At 32.0% G+C, this 24094-nt stretch overlaps 1 long non-coding RNA gene across 1 annotated transcript; it reads right to left on the bottom strand.

The window, feature by feature from the left end:
• Positions 1-274: 274 nt before the first annotated feature.
• LOC119613057 lies at positions 275-20603 on the bottom strand. The gene is made up of 2 exons (XR_005232200.1): positions 20570-20603; positions 275-941 (listed from the first exon to the last, which is right to left on the bottom strand). It is a non-coding gene; the product is annotated as an uncharacterized LOC119613057 (long non-coding RNA).
• Between the last annotated feature and the right edge of the window lie 3491 nt (positions 20604-24094).

The raw sequence follows: 24094 nt of genomic DNA, 5'->3' as shown, positions 1-24094 counted from the left end.
AATTGAAGCTTTTTGTTTAAAAAAAATAATGTGTTGTTTGTTTAAAAGTTTTTAACTCCTGTTTTTTTTTTTGGTTGATGTTTAAAACGGAGGGGGTGGGAGATTTCTAGGAAACTGTCACTTTATTATAAATATCAAAGTTGTTTTTGTGTGTGACATTTATTTTTTCATTTAGCAAGAAAAAGTTCAGATTTTAAAATTATACAAAAAAGGATAATAATCAAGAATAACATTTACACACTGACATGAAGTGTAGTTTGTTTTTTTGCTGCTACTGCTGCCAGAGATGTCTTTACTGCCATCCACACCAACAAAAAAAAGCGATCAATTTTCCACAGTTATTCCCATATTTAAAATATGTTCTCTGTTTTATGTTTTTATGTTCCTTTCAGTCTATTTTTATAATAAACCAACCAAAGCAAAAAAAACTTTTTTCACACTTTAATATGATGTTGTTGGCAACTTTTGTTGCATGTTTATTGGGTGGCTGCTGGGTTGTTGTTATATGTGTTGTGATAGAGTATGTGGCAGCAATGTGTTTTTTTGTTTGTAAAAGTAATAGTAATGTGTTACCACAATAACAAAAAACCCAAAACAATGTTCAATTAACTAATGAAGCTGCTGCTTCTGCCGCTACTGTGTGTTGCACTCTGTGTTGTTGTCGTTGCTGGTGCTGCCTCCGGTTTTTTTTGCTTTCTTCTTGTTGTAATTTTCCTGTTTTTTAGTTGTCTGTTATTTTGTAGCGCCACAATATGTAGCAGTATGCTTAAATATTTTTATTGTGTTGAAATGATGAAGAACGATGAGTTTTTGTTTTAGATGTTTTGCTTCATGTACGATTTTTTTTTTTTTTTTTCTGTTATCTGTTCAAAACTTTTATCAACATTGATCACTATTTAATAAATTGCCACATACACTGACATCGTAATTTATTGATAAACCTGAAAAAAAAGAGAAAAGTGGATATTAAATATTAAAGGACTATTATATGATATTTAGATAATAAAGGTAATTACTTAATAAAAATAAAACAAATTTTTGAATTTAAAACTCTAATAGCAAACATAAATATAGTATTTCTTTAAATTGGAATGCAACAGAACTAGAAGAGAACTAGAACAGAACTAGAACAGAACTAGAACAGAACTAGAACAGAACTAGAACAGAACTAGAACAGAACTAGAACAGAACTAGAACTGAACTAGAACTGAACTAGAACTGAACTAGAACTGAACTAGAACTGAACTAGAACTGAACTAGAACTGAACTAGAACTGAACTAGAACTGAACTAGAACTGAACTAGAACTGAACTAGAACTGAACTAGACTGACTACTGAACTAGAACTGAACTAGAACTGAACTAGAACTGAACTAGAACTGAACTAGAACTGAACTAGAACTGAACTAGAACTGAACTAGAACTGAACTAGAACTGAACTAGAACTGAACTAGAACTGAACTAGAACTGAACTAGAACTGAACTAGAACAGAACTGAACTAGAACTGAACTAGAATGAACTAGAACTGAACTAGAACTGAACTAGAACTGAACTAGAATGAACTCAGAACTAGAACTAGAAACAGAACTAGAACAGAACTAGAAACAGAACTAGAACAGAACTAGAACAGAACTAGAACAGAACTAGAACAGAACTAGAACAGAACTAGAACAGAACTAGAACAGAACTAGAACAGAACTAGAACAGAACTAGAACAGAACTAGAACAGAACTAGAACAGAACTAGAACAGAACTAGAACAGAACTAGAACAGAACTAGAACAGAACTAGACAGAACTAGAACAGAACTAGAACAGAACTAGAACAGAACTAGAACAGAACTAGAACAGAACTAGAACAGAACTAGAACAGAACTAGAACAGAACTAGAACAGAACTAGAACAGAACTAGAACAGAACTAGAACAGAACTAGAACAGAACTAGAACAGAAACTAGAACAGAACTAGAACAGAACTAGAACAGAACTAGAACTAGAACAGAACTAGAACAGAACAGAAACTAGAACAGAACTAGAACAGAACTAGAACTGAACTAGAACAGAACTAGAACAACTAGAACAGAACTAGAACAGAACTAGAACAGAACTAGAACAGAACAGAACTAGAACAGAACTAGAACAGAACTAGAAAAACTAGAACAGAAACAGAACAGAACTAGAACAGAACTAGAACAGAACTAGAACAGAACCAGAACAGAACTAGAACAGAACTAGAACAGAACTAGAACAGAACTAGAACAGAACTAGAACAGAACTAGAACAGAACTAGAACAGAACTAGAACAGAACTAGAACAGAACTAGAACAGAACTAGAACAGAACTAGAACAGAACTAGAACAGAACTAGAACAGAACTAAACAGAACTAGAACAGAACTAGAACAGAACTAGAACAGAACTAGAACAGAATAGAACAGAACTAGAACAAAACTAAAACATAATTAGAACAGAATAGATAGTCCTCATCCATATAGTTAATGTTTCTATATTCATACCAAAGATTTAATTATTTTTTACGTTTTAAATGTTTACTTTATTCCAACCTTTAGGAAAATTCTCACTTTTTAACTAAAACAAACAAAAACTGAAGAAACTGGTCATTGTTTTTCCTAACATCTTCCTCATCTAACTCTTGCTCTAATGCAACAAGACAATAAAAACAAAGTCTAAAGTATGAAGAGTTGAGTAAAAATCCAGTTTTTGTGTGTTTGGCAAATGCCTGGACAAACTAGTTTTTCATGTGAAAATCTTAACTAAAGAAAATGAGAGAGAATCTTAAGAAATGGAAATTAAAATTAAAGAAAAATAAATAACTGGTATTTTCTTCATTTTTTTGAGAAAATTAACAAGATTAGATAGCAGGAAGAAGAAAAAATTTACAGAAAAAAGTTTTGATTTTTATTTGAGGTGACAATAAGGAAATGAAATAAATGTTAAATAAATTAAATGAAAGTGTAGAAAAGTAAAGAATTTAAATATTTTACAAACAAAATAATTCAGATATCTTTCTTAACTTGTATTAAACTAGAGGAATGTAAAGAAGTTACTTTATTTGGGGAAAAACTTTCCATACAGTTCAATGACATTGCCTCAGATATGGTTATAATAAAGTTTATGGTCATTGAATATTAATATTTTTTAAATTTAATACCTTTAATTTAATTAGCATGTAAAATATTTTGACCATTACTTTTCTTGTAATAATAACTTAAAGCCAAAAATCCCCACAATATCAGTTTCATAAACTTATTTCATTACAACTTTCATTCTCATTTAAATTCTAAAAAGTAATTAAAATAAATTAAACAAAAAAAAACCTAAAAAGAAAAATTTTAAACCTAAAAATCACACTTAACGCTTGCTGTAACCACAATTGTTACACAGTGGAGCAAAAAAAAAAAAGAAAACAAAATCAACAAAAAATGCATAAAAATCATTCATATCAGTTTGGATTGTTAATGATCAAAAGTAAAAGTTTAAGTGTTTTTTTAACAAGAAAAAATATTTTAAACATTTATTTTTTTTTAATAACACAAATATCATAAAGAATTTTAACACTGAAAATGAAAACAAAACAAAATATGAAAAAAAAACAAAAACCAAAAACACAATTTCACTGTCATTATAATATGGTCAGTTAAAGTTGGAGGCGGTTTTCATTCCACATCTTTTGAAAAATACAGCAATAATGACTTGTTTCATGAACATCTACCAACAAGCTGGAAGTTGTTGCTGTTGTTATTTTTTCTGTCTTTAATATTACTTTCGACTGCTACAAAAACAAGACCAACAAAACAAACACAAAAAATCACAGAAAACATACCAAAATGATGATGATGACCTGATTTGCATACCCTGGTTTAAGTTAAATTATAAGTGTGTGTTTTATATACAAAATTTACACAAACTTATGTCTATATAAACAAAAAATATGTTTGTATTTATTTAGTCAGAGTCATGACAACAGTCGGTCAATTGAATGGACAGACTATGTTCTTTTATTTTTGTTTTGGTACAATTAAATGTTTAAAAGAAGTCAGGTATTTAATGGAATTTTTGTAATGACTTACAGCCAAGGCCAAACATGATAAAGATTTACTGAAGTCAGGGCTAAAAGGTTTCAAATACCTACAGTTATGACCGAACTAGAATAGAACTAGAACAGAACTAGAACAGAACTAGAACAGAACTAGAACAGAACTAGAACAAAACTAGAACAGAAACTAGAACAGAACTAGAACAGAACTAGAACAGAACTAGAACAGAACTAGAACAGAACTAGAACAGACTAGAACAGAACTAAAACAGAACTAAAACAGAACTAGAACAGAACTAGAACAGAACTAGAACAGAACTAGAACAGAACTAGAACAGAACTAGAACAGAACTAGAACAGAACTAGAACAGAACTAGAACAGAACTAGAACTGAACCAGAACTCCACTAGAACTGAACTAGAACAGGAACTAGAACAGAACTAGAACAGAACTAGAACAGAACTAAAACAGAACTAGAACAGAACTAGAACAGAAATAGAACAGAACTAGAACAAACTAACACAACACTAGAACAGAACTAGAACAGAACTAGAACAGAACTAGAACAGAACAGAACTAGAACAGAACTAGAACAGAACTAGAACAGACTAGACAGAACTAAACGAACTAGAACAGAACTAGAACAGAACTAAAACAGAACTAGAACATAACTAGAACAGAACTAGAACAGAACTAGAACAGAACTAGAACAGAACTAGAACAGAACTAGAACAGAACTAGAACAGAACTAGAACAGAACCAGAACAGAACTAGAACAGAACTAGAACAGAACCAGAACAGAACTAGAACAGAACTAGAACAGAACTAGAACAGAACTAGAACAGAACTAGAACAGAACTAGAACAGAACTAGAACAGAACTAGAACAGAACTAGAACAGAACTAGAACAGAACTAGAACAGAACTAGAACAGAACTAGAACAGAACTAGAACAGAACAGAACTAGGAACAGAACTAGAACAGCACTAGAATAGAACTAGAATAGAACTAGAACAGAACTAGAACAGAACTAGAACAGAAACTAGAACAGAACTAGAACAGACCTAGAACAGAACTAGAACAGAACTAGAACAGAACTAGAACAGAACTAGAACAGAACTAGAAACAGAACTAGAACAGAAACTAGAACAGAACTAGAACAGAACTAGAACAGAACTAGAACAAGAACTGAACAGAACTAGAACAGAACTAGAACAGAACTAGAACAGAACTAGAACAGAACTAGAACAGAACTAGAACAGAACTAGAACAGAACTAGAACAGACTAGACTAACTAGAACAGAACTAAAACAGAACTAGAACAGAACTAGAACAGAAATAGAACAGAACTAGAACAGAACTAGAACAGAACTAGAACAGAAACTAGAACAGAACTAGAACAGAACTAGAACAGAACTAGAACAGACTAGAACAGAACTAGAACAGAACTAGAACAGAACTACAGAACTAGAACTAGAACTAGAGAACTGAACTAGAACTGAACTAGAACTGAACTAGAACAGAACTAGAACAGAACTAGAACAGAACTAGAACAGAACTAGAACAGAACTAGAACAGAACTAGAACAGAACTAGAACAGAACTAGAACAGAACTAGAACAGAACTAGAACAGAACTAGAACAGAACTAGAACAGAACTAGAACAGAACTAGAACAGAACTAGAACAGAACTAGAACAGAACTAGAACAGAACTAGAACAGAACTAGAACAGAACTAGAACAGAACTAGAACAGAACTAGAACAGAACTAGAACAGAACTAGAACTGAACCAGAACTCCACTAGAACTGAACTGGGGTATTTGAAACTAATCAAAATAAGTTCCGAACACTTATTTAATTTGCTACTAACCATCTAGAACAATTTAAATAATTTTACAATTTATATTTGCTTTTGAATGCTCTACTTTGCATAGATACTCATGTGACGGAAATATTTGTCGACATTTTACAGCAAAGAAAAGAGTTGTAAATAAGAATGCTTGAAAGAATATTAAAAAAATTAGTAGGAAGTTAAAGTACATCATCACCATATATTCAATTATTGAAACTCATACAAACTCAATTACACACACACACAAAAACTCCTTCACTAAAACACATACATACAATAAAGATTTCTATACGAAGACCACTTAAAACAGGAAATGCAATTGAAAGTGTGAAATGAGTGGTTTTCATTTTCTACAAAAATATTTTTTGCACACTCTTACACACACCACTCATTGAAAAACAAAAAGCGGAAATTGAAATCTTATTAGAAAACCCACACTCAAAACACAATTACAACATTTACACTCTCTCTCACACACAAACATTAGTTGACACAAGTACAGAAACAACATCATCAAACATCTCTATCATTGATGTCGACATCAAACAATTTGAAAACTCATAAAAAATTAATTGAATTTTATGTTTTTCTTACAGTTTGTTTTTTTACCCCTCTTGCAGAAAGAAAAAATTAAAGAAAAAAACTTTTTATATTAGTTGCCAAACCAGGAAAACTAAATGAATGAATGACTGACTGCCTCCAATGGAGGAACAGCATCAGCCACATACATACATTCTCATGCTAAAAGAAAAATCTACAAGTAAAATGTAAAACTTGTTAAAGAAGCAAAATTATCGAAAAACTTTAAAGTCTGACAAATTGCAAAAATTTTAAATTGTGATATCACCATTAATTTTCTTCCCACAAACTAAAAATAACGCTACAGCTATTATTTTGTGGCAGGCAATAGCAGAAAAGCAAGTTTAAGGAAGAGAAAAAAATTGGAAAATTATATAATAAATATTAAGCTGTTACTCAGAACGTAGCATGTCATCTCTCTAATACACTTTATCTGTAATTTTTTTCTTCTACACCTTGCTTTTTTTGTCTTCAGCTTTTTAATATTTTAGTGTAAATTTTTCTATGGTATTTATGTATTCTGCTGATTTTGTTGTTATTGTTGCTGCTGTCACTGCTGCCTGCCACTTTTACCTCATCATTGAAAGTTGTGAGAAAATTTTTATGTTTAACCTTAAATGATGATCAATAATAAAGTTGTGTGTTGCTTCCCATAATGAAAGGATATAATTGCTTTGTCTACAAAAATGTAACTTAAATTTTAAAGTTCAGTTGTAGTTCAGTTCTAGTTCAGTTCTAGCTCAGTTCTAGTTCAGTTCTAGTTCAGTTCTAGTTCAGTTCTAGTTCAGTTCTAGTTCAGTTCTAGTTCAGTTCTAGTTCAGTTCTAGTTCTGTTCTGTTCTAGTTCTGTTCTAGTTCTGTTCTAGTTCTGTTCTAGTTCTGTTCTAGTTCTGTTCTAGTTGTTCTAGTTCTGTTCTAGTTCTGTTCTAGTTCTGTTCTAGTTTTCTGTTCTAGTTCTTTTCTAGTTCTGTTCTAGTTCTGTTCTAGTTCTGTTCTAGTTCTGTTCTAGTTCTGTTCTAGTTCTGTTCTAGTTCTGTTCTAGTTCTGTTCTAGTTCTGTTCTAGTTCTGTTCTAGTTCTGTTCTAGTTCTGTTCTAGTTCTGTTCTAGTTCTGTTCTAGTTCTGTTCTAGTTCTGTTCTAGTTCTGTTCTAGTTCTGTTCTAGTTCTGTTCTAGTTTGTTCTAGTTCTGTTCTAGTTCTGTTCTAGTTCTGTTCTAGTTCTGTTCTAGTTCTGTTCTAGTTCTGTTCTAGTTCTGTTCTAGTTCTGTTCTAGTTCTGTTCTAGTTCTGTTCTAGTTCTGTTCTAGTTTTTCTAGTTCTAGTTCTAGTTCTGTTCTAGTTCTGTTCTAGTTCTGTTCTAGTTCTGTTCTAGTTCTGTTCTAGTTCTGTTCTAGTTCTGTTCTAGTTCTGTTCTAGTTCTGTTCTAGTTCTGTTCTAGTTCTGTTCTAGTTCTGTTCTAGTTCTGTTCTAGTTCTGTTCTAGCTCTATTCTAGTTCTGTTCTAGTTCTGTTCTAGTTCTGTTCTAGTTCTGTTCTAGTTCTGTTCTAGTTCTGTTCTAGTCTGTTCTAGTTCTGTTCTAGTTCTGTTCTAGTTCTGTTCTAGTTCTGTTCTAGTTCTGTTCTAGTTCTGTTCTAGTTCTGTTCTAGTTCTGTTCTAGTTCTGTTCTAGTTCTGTTCTAGTTCTGTTCTAGTTCTGTTCTAGTTCTGTTCTAGTTCTGTTCTAGTTCTGTTCTAGTTCTGTTCTAGTTCTGTTCTAGTTCTGTTCTAGTTCTGTTCTAGTTCTGTTCTAGTTCTGTTCTAGTTCTGTTCTAGTTCTGTTCTAGTTCTGTTCTAGTTCTGTTCTAGTTCTGTTCTAGTTCTGTTCTAGTTCTGTTCTAGTTCTGTTCTAGTTTCTGTTCTAGTTCTGTTCTAGTTCTGTTCTAGTTCTGTTAGTTCTGTCTAGTTCTGTTCTAGTTCTGTTCTAGTTCTGTTCTAGTTCTGTTCTAGTCTGTTCTAGTTCTGTTCTAGTTCTGTTATAGTTCTGTCTAGTTCTGTTCTAGTTCTGTTCTAGTTCTGTTCTAGTTCTGTTCTAGTTCTGTTCTAGTTCTGTTCTAGTTCTGTTCTAGTTCTGTTCTAGTTCTGTTCTAGTTCTGTTCTAGTTCTGTTCTAGTTCTGTTCTAGTTCTGTTCTAGTTCTGTTCTAGTTCTGTTCTAGTTCTAGTTCTGTTCTAGTCTATCTAGTTCTGTTCTAGTTCTGTTCTAGTTCTGTTCTAGTTCTGTTCTAGTTCTGTTCTAGTTCTGTTCTAGTTCTGTTCTAGTTCTGTTCTAGTTCTGTTCTAGTTCTGTTCTAGTTCTGTTCTAGTTCTGTTCTAGTTCTGTTCTAGTTCTGTTCTAGTTCTGTTCTAGTTCTGTTCTAGTTCTGTTCTAGTTCAGTTCTAGTTCAGTTCTAGTTCAGTTATAGTTCAGTTCTAGTTCTGTTCTAGTTCTGTTCTAGTTCTGTTCTAGTTCTGTTCTAGTTCAGTTCTAGTTCAGTTCTAGTTGTAACTAACTAACTAACTAAGTAACTAACTAACTAACTAACTAACTAACTAACTAACTAACTAACTAACTAACTAACTAACTAACTAACTAACTAACTAACTAACTACTAACTACTAACTAACTAACTAACTAACTACTAACTAAACTAACTAACTAACTAACTAACTAACTAACTAACTAACTACTAACTACTAACTAACTAACTAACTAACTAAAACTACTAACTAACTAACTAACTAACTAACTAACTAACTAAAACGAACTAACTAACTAACTAACTAACTAACTAACTAACTAACTAACTCACTAACTAACTAAACTAACTAACTAACTAACTAACTAACTAACTAACTAACTAACTAACTAACTAACTAACTAACTAACTAACTAACTAACTAACTAACTACTAACTAACTAACTAACTAACTAACTAACTAACTAACTAACTAACTAACTAACTAACTAACTAACTAACAACTAACTAACTACTAACTAACTAACTAACTAACTAACTAACTAACTACAAACTAACTACTAACTAACTAACTAACAACTAACTAACTACTAACTAACTAACTAACTAACTAACAACTAACTAACTAACTAACTAACTAACTAACTAACTAACTAACTAACTAACTAACTAACTAACTAACTAACGAAACACTTTCAACCTTCTACTTCACTATCATCTAGTAACCTATGTAAGGGCAACCCTTACGCCAAAATAACCATTTCCGTTCTCACTCTAAACTGCCGAAAGCTACAAATTTCCAATAAAGAATGTATGCGTGTTCATAAGTGACTGACTAAGTGAGTGCTACAAACAAACATATCTATTAAAGTCATGTACATTCTTTAACACATCTCTCTTTTTTCCAGAAAAGTTTCCATGAGTAGTTTCTCTAAAGTTGATGCTACTTTTCCATCTACTTTTGCGGGTGTGTTAACAGGAAAATTGATGAAATTGATGTCGTGTCATGTCTAATGTCAAATGAGCTGCTGCCGGTTACAGTAAATGCAACTACAATGCTTAAAGTAAATAAACTAAAAGGAAATAATGTGAACAAAAAAAGTATAAGTAAGCAGTGTAAATTACAGATACGGATACAGAGACATATACACACACAGAAATACACTAACATCAATACAACACACTTAGCAAACAAACTAATCATAAGAAATATGCGTTGTTGTATATTGACATATCTCGGAGTATACGAAAAATAGCAAATTATAGGAGGTCAAAAAGAAAAGTTTGTTTTTTAAAAATTCCAATAAATTTTGAGAAAAAAGAGGAATTGGAAAATCTCAGTTGGATGACTCAAACTGTCATCGTTTTTACTACCACAATCAAGAAATTACAGTTTGAGAGCAACTATCATAATGTGGGGACAATGAGCTTTATAAATGGCCAATTGACTCTTCGATAGATTACTTGTGGTGAGTTAAATATCTACTTTCTAATACATTAAAGAAATGTTTCTCTTTGCTCCTTTATGGGATACTAAAGAGACGTTCAACTCTCTCTCTCTACCTCTCGCATTACAAAAATTACAAACTTCTCAAACGTTTAAAAAAACTACGAATTGAAGTCAACGATGTTGGGAACATTATTCTAAAGAAACTTTTCCACCTGCACTCGTATACTTGTATGCATTTTGAACATCATAAGGGCATCATCATGTACATTCTCTATGTATTTATGTGTTAAACATTGCACATTTTGCAATATATCGTAATGTCGTTGTTGTCATTTTCTTTACAAAAACAAACCCCTGCCCTAATCCTCTCTATAGCATCAACAGCATCTTCTATTACATTCTCTTCTAAACTTCATCTACAAGAATTCTCCTGCAAGCGTAAGTATAAAGCAAAATCTCATTTATATGTCAAATTTATTGATTCGTTGTGATCGATTGCCTTCAGTGTCAAACTGTGTAAAAATATAGCAAAGTGTGTGTTAATGTATAAGTGTGAGAACTGACACATTGTAACGAAGTTTCCAGCAGTTTTTCAGAGAGTTCAGGTCTCACTTTTATGGATAAAGTTTATTTCAAATGTTTAGCTACTTGGTTGTTTACTTGTAATGCAGACAAAGTGTAAATCGTTATCTTAATATGCGCAACTAGTCTAGCGGGAGGTAAGCAATAACCTAAGTGTTCCCAACTAATCTAGTGTAAAGTTAGTCAATCACTTTAGTGGCCCCTCAGTAATCTTTAGAAACATCCCTTTAAAGTAACATAACATAGGAGTAGTTATTTAACCCCTCACCAGTAATCTAGTGCAGAGTCAATTGTCTATTTGTAATTGATCTGAAATTGGTTTGTAGTTTGTTAAACGTCATTTAAACGTGTTATAACAACTCTTCACAGAGGTCACTATCAAATGATATATAAAACAACAGGTATGGGGAGGGTCACCTTAAACTGCCGGGAAGACTTTAACTGCTTAATTTTCTACTCTCAGGTATGTTAAGCTTTGACACACAATCACACTTTATACCCTACAGTCGAAATATGAAACTTTGTTCTGCTGTTTTTACTGCTCAGAAGTATGGCTCCACTCCGAACTCATATAACATAGGTCCCATATAAAGTCAATTTTCAAAAAGATTTTAATTGACCTCAAAATTACTTTATGCCCCTATAGGCTCCCACAAAGTCGTTATTATCCTCAATTTGCTTTATTTTTCAAAATTACCCCAGAGCTCTTGAGAAAAAAATAAGATAAGAATAATGAATACTCGGGTTAAAGTGTTCAGCTTTAAATCATTTAGATATTGAATATTTATTATACCGACTTAACTATAAATTGAAGGTAGAGCGTTAAAATGAAGAAGATGGGTTGTCTTTTTAAAAAACAAAAAATAAAAAAGAAATAAATTGATTTTTCCCTGTCAGTTAAAGATTATTTAGACAAAATTTATGACTAATGTTAAGCGATTAGAACTTAAAATGCGGAAAAGTTTTTGAAAATAGTTTTTAAACTTTTTTTCACCAAAAGTAATTTTGTGATTTTTTTAAATTTAGTGAATTATATTCTATAATCTAGTCTATAGTTTTGTCTATAGTCTAGTCTAGTCTATAGTCTAGTCTAGTCTATAGTCTAGTCTATAGTCTATAACTATAGTCTACAGTCTATAGTCTATAGTCTAGTCTAGTCTATAATCTAGTCTATAGTCTAGTCTATAGTCTAGTCTATAGTCTAGTCTATAGTCTAGTCTATAGTCTAGTCTATAGTCTAGTCTATAGTCTAGTCTATAGTCTAGTCTATAGTCTAGTCTATAGTCTAGTCATAGTCTAGTCTATAGTCTAGTCTATAGTCTAGTCTATAGTCTAGTCTATAGTCTAGTCTATAGTCTAGTCTATAGTCTAGTCTATAGTCTAGTCTATAGTCTAGTCTATAGTCTAGTCTATAGTCTAGTCTATAGTCTAGTCTATATTCTAGTCTATAACCTAGTCTATAGTCTAGTCTATAGTCTAGTCTATAGCCTAGTCTATAGTCTAGTTATAGTCTAGTCTATAGCCTAGTCTATAGTCTAGTCTATAGTCTAGTCTATAGCCTAGTCTATAGTCTAGTCTATAGTCTAGTCTATAGTCTAGTCTATAGTCTAGTCTATAGTCTAGTCTATAGTCTAGTCTATAGTCTAGTCTATAGTCTAGTCTATAGTCTAGTCTATAGTCTAGTCTATAGTCTAGTCTATAGTCTAGTCTATAGTCTAGTCTATAGTCTAGTCTATAGTCTAGTCTATAGTCTAGTCTATAGTCTAGTCTATAGTCTAGTCTATAGTCTAGTCTCTAGTCTAGTCTATAGTCTAGTCTATAGTCTAGTCTATAGTCTAGTCTATAGTCTAGTCTATAGTCTAGTCTATAGTCTAGTCTATAGTCTAGTCTATAGTCTAGTCTATAGTCTAGTCTATAGTCTAGTCTATAGTCTAGTCTATAGTCTTGTCTATAGTCTAGTCTATAGTCTAGTCTATAGTCTAGTCTATAGTCTAGTCTATAGTCTAGTCTATAGTCTAGTCTATAGTCTAGTCTATAGTCTAGTCTATAGTCTAGTCTATAGTCTAGTCTATAGTCTAGTCTATAGTCTAGTCTATAGTCTAGTCTATAGTCTAGTCTATAGTCTAGTCTATAGTCTAGTCTATAGTCTAGTCTATAGTCTAGTCTATAGTCTAGTCTATAGTCTAGTCTATAGTCTAGTCTATAGTCTAGTCTATAGTCTAGTCTATAGTCTAGTCTATAGTCTAGTCTATAGTCTAGTCTATAGTCTAGTCTATAGTCTAGTCTATAGTCTAGTCTATAGTCTAGTCTATAGTATAGTCTATAGTCTAGTCTATAGTCTAGTCTGTGGTCTAGTCTATAGTCTAGTCTATAGTCGTCTATCGTCTAGTCTATAGTCTAGTCTATAGTCTAGTCTATAGTCTAGTCTATAGTCTAGTCTATAGTCTAGTCTGTGGTCTAGTCTATAGTCTAGTCTATAGTCTAGTCTATAGTCTAGTCTATAGTCTAGTCTATAGTCTAGTCTATAGTCTAGTCTATAGTCTAGTCTATAGTCTAGTCTATAGTCTAGTCTATAGTCTAGTCTATAGTCTAGTCTATAGTCTAGTCTATAGTCTAGTCTATAGTCTAGTCTATAGTCTAGTCTATAGTCTAGTCTATAGTCTAGTCTATAGTCTAGTCTATAGTCTAGCTATGTATAGTATAGTCTAGTCTATAGTCTAGTCTAGTCTAGTCTATAGTCTAGTCTATAGTCTAGTCTATAGTCTAGTCTATAGTCTAGTCTATAGTCTAGTCTATAGTCTAGTCTATAGTCTAGTCTATAGTCTAGTCTATAGTCTAGTCTATAGTCTAGTCTATAGTCTAGTCTATAGTCTAGTCTATAGTCTAGTCTATAGTCTAGCATCTAGTCTATAGTCTAGTCTATAGTCTAGTTTATAGTCTAGTCTATAGTCTAGTCTATAGTCTAGTCTATAGTCTAGTCTATAGTCTAGTCTATAGTCTAGTCTATAGTCTAGTCTATAGTCCAGTCTATAGTCTAGTCTATAGTCTAGTCTATAGTCTAGTCTAGTGTCTAGTGTACAGTCTAGTCTATAGTCTAGTCTATAGTCTTGTCTATAGTCTAGATTATAGTCCAGTCTATAGTCTAGATTATAGTCCAGTCTATAGTCTAGTCTATAGTCTAGTCTATAGTCTAGTCTATAGTCTAGTCTATAGTCTAGTCTATAGTCTAGTCTATAGTCTAGTCTATCTATAGTCTAGTATAGTCTATAGTCTAGTCTATAGTCTAGTATATAGTCTAGTCTAGTCAGTCTATAGTCTAGTCTATAGTCTAGTCTAGTCTAGTCTATAGTCTAGTCTATAGTCTAGTCTATAGTCTAGTCTATAGTCTAGTCTATAGTCTAGTCTATAGTCTAGTCTATAGTCTAGTCTATAGTCTAGTCTATAGTCTAGTCTATAGTCTAGTCTATAGTCTAGTCTATAGTCTAGTCTATAGTCTAGTCTATAGTCTAGTCTATAGTCTAGTCTATAGTCTAGTCTATAGTCTAGTCTATAGTCTAGTCTATAGTCTAGTCTATAGTCTAGTCTATAGTCTAGTCTATAGTCTAGTATAGTCTAGTCTAGTCTATAGTCTAGTCTATAGTCTAGTCTATAGTCTAGTCTATAGTCTAGTCTATAGTCTAGTCTATAGTCTAGTCTATAGTCTAGTCTATAGTCTAGTCTATAGTCTAGTCTATAGTCTAGTCTATAGTCTAGTCTATAGTGTAGTCTATAGTGTAGTCTATAGTCTAGTCTATAGTCTAGTCTATAGTGTAGTCTATAGTCTAGTCTATAGTCTAGTCTATAGTCTAGTCTATAGTCTAGTCTATAGTCTAGTCTATAGTCTAGTCTATAGTCTAGTCTATTGTCTAGTCTATAGTCTAGTCTATAGTCTAGTCTATAGTCTAGTCTATTGTCTAGTCTATAGTCTAGTCTATATACCAGTCTATAGTCTAGTCTATAGTCCAGTCTATAGTCTAGTCTATAGTCTAGTCTATAGTCTAGTCTATAGTCTAGTCTATAATCCAGTATATGTATACAGTCTATGGTCTAGACTTTAGTCTATTCTAGTCTATAGTCTCTATATAGCGTTGCATTAAGTCATTACTTTAGTCTTGACTAATTCTTCACTACTTCTCAAATTTCATGAGAAATTTATAATTAACTGAAAAATGTTCGCCCTAAAGCTTTAAAAGGTGTATCTAACTAAATTTTATAACTTTCAGCAAATTTCCAATAAAACTTAGTCTTTTAATTACATTAACCCACTTTTTATCAAACAATAAAAAAACTACTTAAGAACTTATAAACAAATAAGAAAATTTTTTTAACAATATAGCGAAATTAACTTCTCACAAAAAAATATATAAAGATTACTAACAAATTAATCTTAAAAGTATTCAAGCCAATCAAAAAAATTTCACTTTCTAGCTAGAAATGTGGTTTTGTCTTTGCTTTAAGCCACTTTTAATTTAATTATCTAGATAGAAATCTTTGGTTTTAATACCACATTAAGACAAGTTTGTTAGTTTTTGAAACTCTAGTTGGATGATTAAAAAAAAAGTAACTAATACCTCCTCAAATCTCTCATCAACCACTTGTCATCATTTATCATTTATGGTCGAATGTTTATAAGAAGACAACAAGATGTTTTCTCCAAAATTTCAAATGTTCTTTAATGGTTTTAAGAATTTCAGTAGTTTTTTTTATGGGTAATTTTTGTGGTTTAGATCTTTTTTTTCATTTCAAAAATTTATGTTCTATCGATTTTTAGTTAAACAACACATTTTAATGTTCTATATAACTAACATTTAAGGAAAAAAACACAATAACGTAGTAGAAGAGAGAAAAAAAAACTTGGCAAATTATTTATAATCAGCTTTGGCAAATTATACGGTTTTAAACAACTCTACAAAATTGTTTGCGCATGCGTAAACTGGGTCAAGATGCTCTAAGAGTATTATAAACTCGTATATAATTTCTTTTTAAATTTGTTCAAGTAAAAGTTTGCAGAATTTTTTGTAAATATTCGTGTTTCTTAACAATTTTTTTGATAATTTTTTTTTAACAATAACAATAATTGTTTTCAACTGTAACAAATCTCTTAATTCTTAGACCATTAGAAATTTTGCTAATTTTTAAAGCAATTCTATTTTAATTGTTTATTTAGAACTAAGAAATTTTAATGGTTTTGCTTAAAACAATAGTTTTGATTGTTTTTTTTTTTGCTAAAGAAATTTAGAAATCAATTAATTGGTTTATTTGTTTGTTAACAAATTTCTAATGGTTTTTTTCTTTAAAGAATTTAACAACGTTTTCTGGGAGAAATCTGTTAAAAATCTTTTCATTAATTAAGGTCGTGTTGTAGGCTTTCAAAGAAATCAATTAATTTCTCAGTTATACATGATTTCAATTTAAGATTTAACGGAAAAGGGTGTGTTAGCAGGTAATGTAACAGTAAATCCATTCAGTTTTTTTAAACAATATAAAAGGTACCGCATAGTTAACAAAATTACAACTTAATTAACGGTTTGTTACATTTTTAAATCGTTTTTAGCGAGAACTGATCTAGAACTGGACTAGAACTGGACTAGAATGAACTAGAACTGAACTAGAACTGAACTAGAACTGAACTAGAACTGAACTAGAACTGAACTAGAACTGAACTAGAACTGAACTAGAACTGAACTAGAACTGAATGAACTGAACTAGAACTGAACTAGAACTGAACTAGAACTGAACTAGAACTGAACTAGAACTGAACTAGAACTGAACTAGAACTGAACTAGAACTGAACTAGAACTGAACTAGAACTGAACTAGAATGAACTAGAACTGAACTAGAACTGAACTAGAACTGAACTAGAACTGAACTAGAACTGAACTAGAACTGAACTAGAACTGAACTAGAACTGAACTAGAACTGAACTAGAACTGAACTAGAACTGAACTAGAACTGAACTAGAACTGAAAGAACTGAACTAGAACTGAACTAGAACTGAACTAGAACTGAACTAGAACTGAACTAGAACTGAACTAGAACTGAACTAGAACTGAACTAGAACTGAACTAGAACTGAACTAGAACTGAACTAGAACTGAACTAGAACTGAACTAGAACTGAACTAGAACTGAACTAGAACTGAACTAGAACTGAACTAGAACTGAACTAGAACTGAACTAGAACTGAACTAGAACTGAACTAGAACTGAACTAGAACTAGAACTGAACTAGAACTGAACTAGAACTGAACTAGAACTGAACTAGAACTGAACTAGAACTGAACTAGAACTGAACTAGAACTGAACTAGAACTGAACTAGAACTGAACTAGAACTGAACTAGAACTGAACTAGAACTGAACTAGAACTGAACTAGAACTGAACTAGAACTGAACTAGAACTGAACTAGAACTGAACTAGAACTGAACTAGAACTGAACTAGAACTGAACTAGAACTGAACTAGAACTGAACTAGAACTGAACTAGAACTGAACTAGAACAGAACTAGAACTGAACTAGAACTGAACTAGAACTGAACTAGAACTGAACTAGAACTGAACTAGAACTGAACTAGAACTGAACTAGAACTGAACTAGAACTGAACTAGAACTGAACTAGAACTGAACTAGAACTGAACTAGAACTGAACTAGAACTGAACTAGAACTGAACTAGAACTGAACTAGAACTAGAACTGAACTAGAACTGAACTAGAACTGAACTAGAACTGAACTAGAACTGAACTAGAACTGAACTAGAACTGAACTAGAACTGAACTAGAACTGAACTAGAACTGAACTAGAACTGAACTAGAACTGAACTAGAACTGAACTAGAACTAGAACTAGAACTGAACTAGAACTGAACTAGAACTGAACTAGAACTGAACTAGAACTGAACTAGAACTGAACTAGAACTGAACTAGAACTGAACTAGAACTGAACTAGAACTAGAACTGAACTAGAACTGAACTAGAACTGAACTAGAACTGAACTAGAACTGAACTAGAACTGAACTAGAACTGAACTAGAACTGAACTAGAACTGAACTAGAACTGAACTAGAACTGAACTAGAACTGAACTAGAACTGAACTAGAACTGAACTAGAACTGAACTAGAACTGAACTAGAACTGAACTAGAACTAGAACTGAACTAGAACTGAACTAGAACTGAACTAGAACTGAACTAGAACTGAACTAGAACTGAACTAGAACTGAACTAGAACTGAACTAGAACTGAACTAGAACTGAACTAGAACTGAACTAGAACTGAACTAGAACTAGAACTAGAACTAGAACTAGAACTGAACTAGAACTGAACTAGAACTGAACTAGAACTGAACTAGAACTGAACTAGAACTGAACTAGAACTGAACTAGAACTGAACTAGAACTGAACTTGAACTGAACTAGAACTGAACTTGAACTGAACTAGAACTGAACTAGAACTGAACTTGAACTGAACTAGAACTGAACTAGAACTGAACTAGAACTGAACTAGAACTGAACTAGAATTGAACTAGAACTGAACTAGAACTGAACTAGAACTGAACTAGAACTGAACTTGAACTGAACTAGAACTGAACTAGAACTGAACTAGAACTGAACTAGAACTGAACTAGAACTGAACTAGAACTGAACTAGAACTGAACTAGAATTGAACTAGAACTGAACTAGAACTGAACTAGAACTGAACTAGAACTGAACTAGAACTGAACTAGAACTGAACTAGAACTGAACTAGAACTGAACTAGAACTGAACTAGAACTGAACTAGAACTGAACTAGAACTGAACTAGAACTGAACCAGAACTGAACTAGAACTGAACTAGAACTGAACTAGAACTGAACTAGAACTGAACTAGAACTGAACTAGAACTGAACTAGAACTGAACTAGTACTGAACTAGAACTGAACTAGAACTGAACTTGAAGAACTAGAACTGAACTAGATCTGAACTAGAACTGAACTAGAACTGAACTAGAACTGAACTAGAAACTGAACTAGAACTGAACTAGAACTGAACTAGAACTGAACTAGAACTGAACTAGAACTGAACTAGAACTGAACTAAACTGAACTAGAACTGAACTAGAACTGAACTAGAACTGAACTAGAACTGAACTAGAACTGAACTAGAACTGAACTAGAACTGAACTAGAACTGAACTAGAACTGAACTAGAACTGAACTAGAACTGAACTAGAACTGAACTAGAACTGAACTAGAACTGAACTAGAACTGAACTAGAACTGAACTAGAACTGAACTAGAACTGAACTAGAACTGAACTAGAACTGAACTAGAACTGAACTAGAACTGAACTAGAACTGAACTAGAACTGAACTAGAACTGAACTAGAACTGAACTAGAACTGAACTAGAACTGAACTAGAACTGAACTAGAACTGAACTAGAACTGAACTAGAACTGAACTAGAACTGAACTAGAACTGAACTAGAACTGAACTAGAACTGAACTAGAACTGAACTAGAACTGAACTAGAACTGAACTAGAACTGAACTAGAACTGAACTAGAACTGAACTAGAACTGAACTAGAACTGAAAAGAACTGAACTAGAACTGAACTAGAACTGAACTAGAACTGAACTAGAACTGAACTAGAACTGAACTAGAACTGAACTAGAACTGAACTAGAACTGAACTAGAACTGAACTAGAACTGAACTAGAACTGAACTAGAACTGAACTAGAACTGAACTAGAACTGAACTAGAACTGAACTAGAACTGAACTAGAACTGAACTAGAACTGAACTAGAACTGAACTAGAACTGAACTAGAACTGAACTAGAACTGAACTAGAACTGAACTAGAACTGAACTAGAACTGAACTAGAACTGAACTAGAACTGAACTAGAACTGAACTAGAACTGAACTAGAACTGAACTAGAACTGAACTAGAACTGAACTAGAACTGAACTAGAACTGAACTAGAACTGAACTAGAACTGAACTAGAACTGAACTAGAACTGAACTAGAACTGAACTAGAACTGAACTAGAACTGAACTAGAACTGAACTAGAACTGAACTAGAACTGAACTAGAACTGAACTAGAACTGAACTAGAACTGAACTAGAACTGAACTAGAATTGAACTAGAACTGAACTGAACTAGAACTGAACTAGAACTGAACTACAAACTGAACTGAACTGAACTAGAACTGAACTTGAACTGAACTAGAACTGAACTAGAACTGAACTAGAACTGAACTAGAACTGAACTAGAACTGAACTAGAACTGAACTACAACTGAACTACAACTGAACTACAACTGAACTAGAACTGAACTAGAACTGAACTAGAACTGAACTAGAACTGAACGAGAACTGAACTAGAACTGAACTGAACTAGAACTGAACTAGAACTGTACTAGAACTGTACTAGAACTGTACTAGAACTGTACTAGAACTGTACTAGAACTGTACTAGAACTGAACTAGAACTGAACTACAACTGAACTAGAGTTATGAAAGACTCATTAAAGCTATTTTTCATCGAGCCAATATTTTGCCAATCTTACCGATTTGTTTAAGCCAATTGTTCCATTTTTTTTTCTAAAACAAAGAAAAATAAATACATTAATAAATTAGTTAAAAATTTTAATATATTTATTAAAAATTTGTCTAAAGTAATAAGAAAGACAAACGAAAAGACATACATTTGAGGTATTTCATACTAATTTTATTAATTTTTTTTAAACCTTCAATTTCCTAACCTCTAAAACATCTTTTTAGCCCAACTAGTCAACATTAGGTCACATACCCCCATTAAGAGGCACTCGATTTAAAGCATGTTACACCTAAAATCTAAAAAATTTCTCTAAACTATTTTGTGTTGTGGTCACGTTTTCATGTTCTGGTTTTTCTTTAATTTTCTATTTTTGTTATTTTTTTGTTCATTCTTTGTTTCTGTACATTTATTTCATTTTAATGTTTATAATTTTCTATGCCAAATTACCATTCTCATGCTTAAATCTAAAAAACGGCCCTACATTTGACTACAATCACAGAAAAACACTAACAATTTGTTTGAATGTACAACTGTCTGTCCCTATGAATATAAAACGCAGTCTGGAAAACCGCATAAAGTTAAACTTTAGGAAAATATAAAAAAAAATAATACAAAATATCAAATGAAAAAAACTGAAGCCTGATGACAATTTAAATTGTATTTATAGCTTAAAGCAAGTAGTTGGCAAACTCTATGACTATTTCTACTGCTGCCACTTTAAAATTAAATAAAAATGCGCTTTAAATAAAAATTATATTAAACAATTGATTGCATTAAATAAAGCAGAAGAAAAAAACTAGAGCATTAAATATGTGTCATTATGTTACAGAAAATTATTCATAATTTTGCATATTTTTCTCATTTGAAATTAATGAGAAAGTATGGGCGAGCATGAACGAACATATGCGGCGCTATAAAAGTAGAACAGAACTAAAAAAAACTAGAACAGAACTAGAACAGAACTAGAACAGAACTAGAACAGAACTAGAACAGAACTAGAACAGAACTAGAACAGAACTAGAACAGAACTAGAACAGAACTAGAACAGAACTAGAACAGAACTAGAACAGAACTAGAACAGAACTAGAACAGAACTAGAACAGAACTAGAACAGAACTAGAACAGAACAGAACTAGAACAGAACTAGAACAGAACTAGAACAGAACTAGAACAGAACTAGAACAGAACAGAACTAGAACAGAACTAGAACAGAACTAGAACAGAACTAGAAACAGAACTAGAACAGAACTAGAACAGAACTAGAACAGAACTAGAACAGAACTAGAACAGAACTAGAACAGAACTAGAACAGAACTAGAACAGAACTAGAACAGAACTAGAACAGAACTAGAACAGAACTAGAACAGAACTAGAACAGAACTAGAACAGAACTAGAACAGAACTAGAACAGAACTAGAACAGAACTAGAACAGAACTAGAACAGAACTAGAACAGAACTAGAACAGAACTAGAACAGAACTAGAACAGAACTAGAACAGAACTAGAACAGAACTAGTAGAACAGAACTAGAACAGAACTAGAACAGAACTAGAACAGAACTAGAACAGAACTAGAACAGAACTAGAACAGAACTAGAACAGAACTAGAACAGAACTAGAACAGAACTAGAACAGAACTAGAACAGAACTAGAACAGAACTAGAACAGAACTAGAACAGAACTAGAACAGAACTAGAACAGAACTAGAACAGAACTAGAACAGAACTAGAACAGAACTAGAACAGAACTAGAACAGAACTAGAACAGAACTAGAACAGAACTAGAACAGAACTAGAGAAGAACTAGAACAGAACTAGAACAGAACTAGAACAGAACTAGAACAGAACTAGAACAGAACTAGAACAGAACTAGAACAGAACTAGAACAGAACTAGAACAGAACTAGAACAGAACTAGAACAGAACTAGAACAGAACTAGAACAGAACTAGAACAGAACTAGAACAGAACTAGAACAGAACTAGAACAGAACTAGAACAGAACTAGAACAGAACTAGAACAGAACTAGAACAGAACTAGAACAGAACTAGAACAGAACTAGAACAGAACTAGAACAGAACTAGAACAGAACTAGAACAGAACTAGAACAGAACTAGAACAGAACTAGAACAGAACTAGAACAGAACTAGAACAGAACTAGAACAGAACTAGAACAGAACTAGAACAGAACTAGAACAGAACTAGAACAGAACTAGAACAGAACTAGAACAGAACTAGAACAGAACTAGAACAGAACTAGAACAGAACTAGAACAGAACTAGAACAGACTAGAACAGAACTAGAACAGAACTAGAACAGAACTAGAACAGAACTAGAACAGAACTAGAACAGAACTAGAACTAGAACAGAACTAGAACAGAACTAGAACAGAACTAGAACAGAACTAGAACAGAACTAGAACAGAACTAGAACAGAACTAGAACAGAACTAGAACAGAACTAGAACTGAACTAGAACTGAACTAGAACTCATCTAGAACAGAATATGAATTAAACTTAACTTACAGACTAGACTATAGGCTAACTATAGACTGGACTGTAGAACAGACTATATGCTGGACTAGACTGAACTGTAGACAGAACTATGGACTACACAATAGAGGAAAGATTAGACTAATTAGAGTTGATTAGTATAGAATAGACTAGACTATAGACAAAAACTATAGACTCCTTATTACAGAGGTGTAGGCTATAAAAATGTATGCAATGAAATTTTAATGTAAGTTTAATTCTTCTGATATTATTTACACATTTCTCGCGTTATTACAAACTGAATTAAACAAATAACTTATTATTTAATATTTTATATTAATAATATAATATTTATGATAGATCTATATTTAAGTGGCCACTATAATAAAAATATTTATGAAAACAAAATTCCTTTATTTTCCAATAAAATCAATGGAAAAATTATATATAAAGAACCCAATGGGAAATTTGAATTGATCTGCGTTTAAAAATCATTTCCTCAACTTAAATTTCAATTGGGATTACTTTTCAAATAGCATAAAGTCACTGACATTTTCGATACTGTTTTAAACATGTTGTATTTATTTACTCTTCTACGAGATTATATTAAGCTGTTTGTTAGCAAACACTTAAATTTTTATTTATTTTATAGAAAAAATATAAATAAAATTTATTTCATATTTATGATCATCGCCATATTCAGAAGACTAAGTAGTAAAAGGCTGCGAAATTTTTGCAATTTATAGACACTTATTTTTTATATTCTTTAGCTTATAAATGGTATAAAAATCCATAAATAAATGGCAAATGAAATGGAAAATATTATAATGAACTCGCTTGTGATAAAATCTTGAAAATTATATAAAAAGTCTCACACACCTTTATAACTTTACAATCGACATTTAATCACTGCTACTTGTGCTTACTTGGAAGTAATTCAGTAAGTTATAAAATTTGTTTAATCTCTTTCAGTTATTAAAACTTTAGTGTTTAGCTGTAGTAATTTTATATGTGCAATATTTTTATTAAATAAACAATATTTATATTA

Source organism: Lucilia sericata, unplaced genomic scaffold (assembly GCF_015586225.1).
Source record: "Lucilia sericata isolate MDLA Ls3-8-SP2 unplaced genomic scaffold, ASM1558622v1 Contig001945F_arrow, whole genome shotgun sequence".
NCBI lineage: Eukaryota > Metazoa > Arthropoda > Insecta > Diptera > Calliphoridae > Lucilia > Lucilia sericata.
Note: the sequence above shows the minus strand (reverse complement) of the source record. Positions and strands in the feature narration are given on the sequence as shown.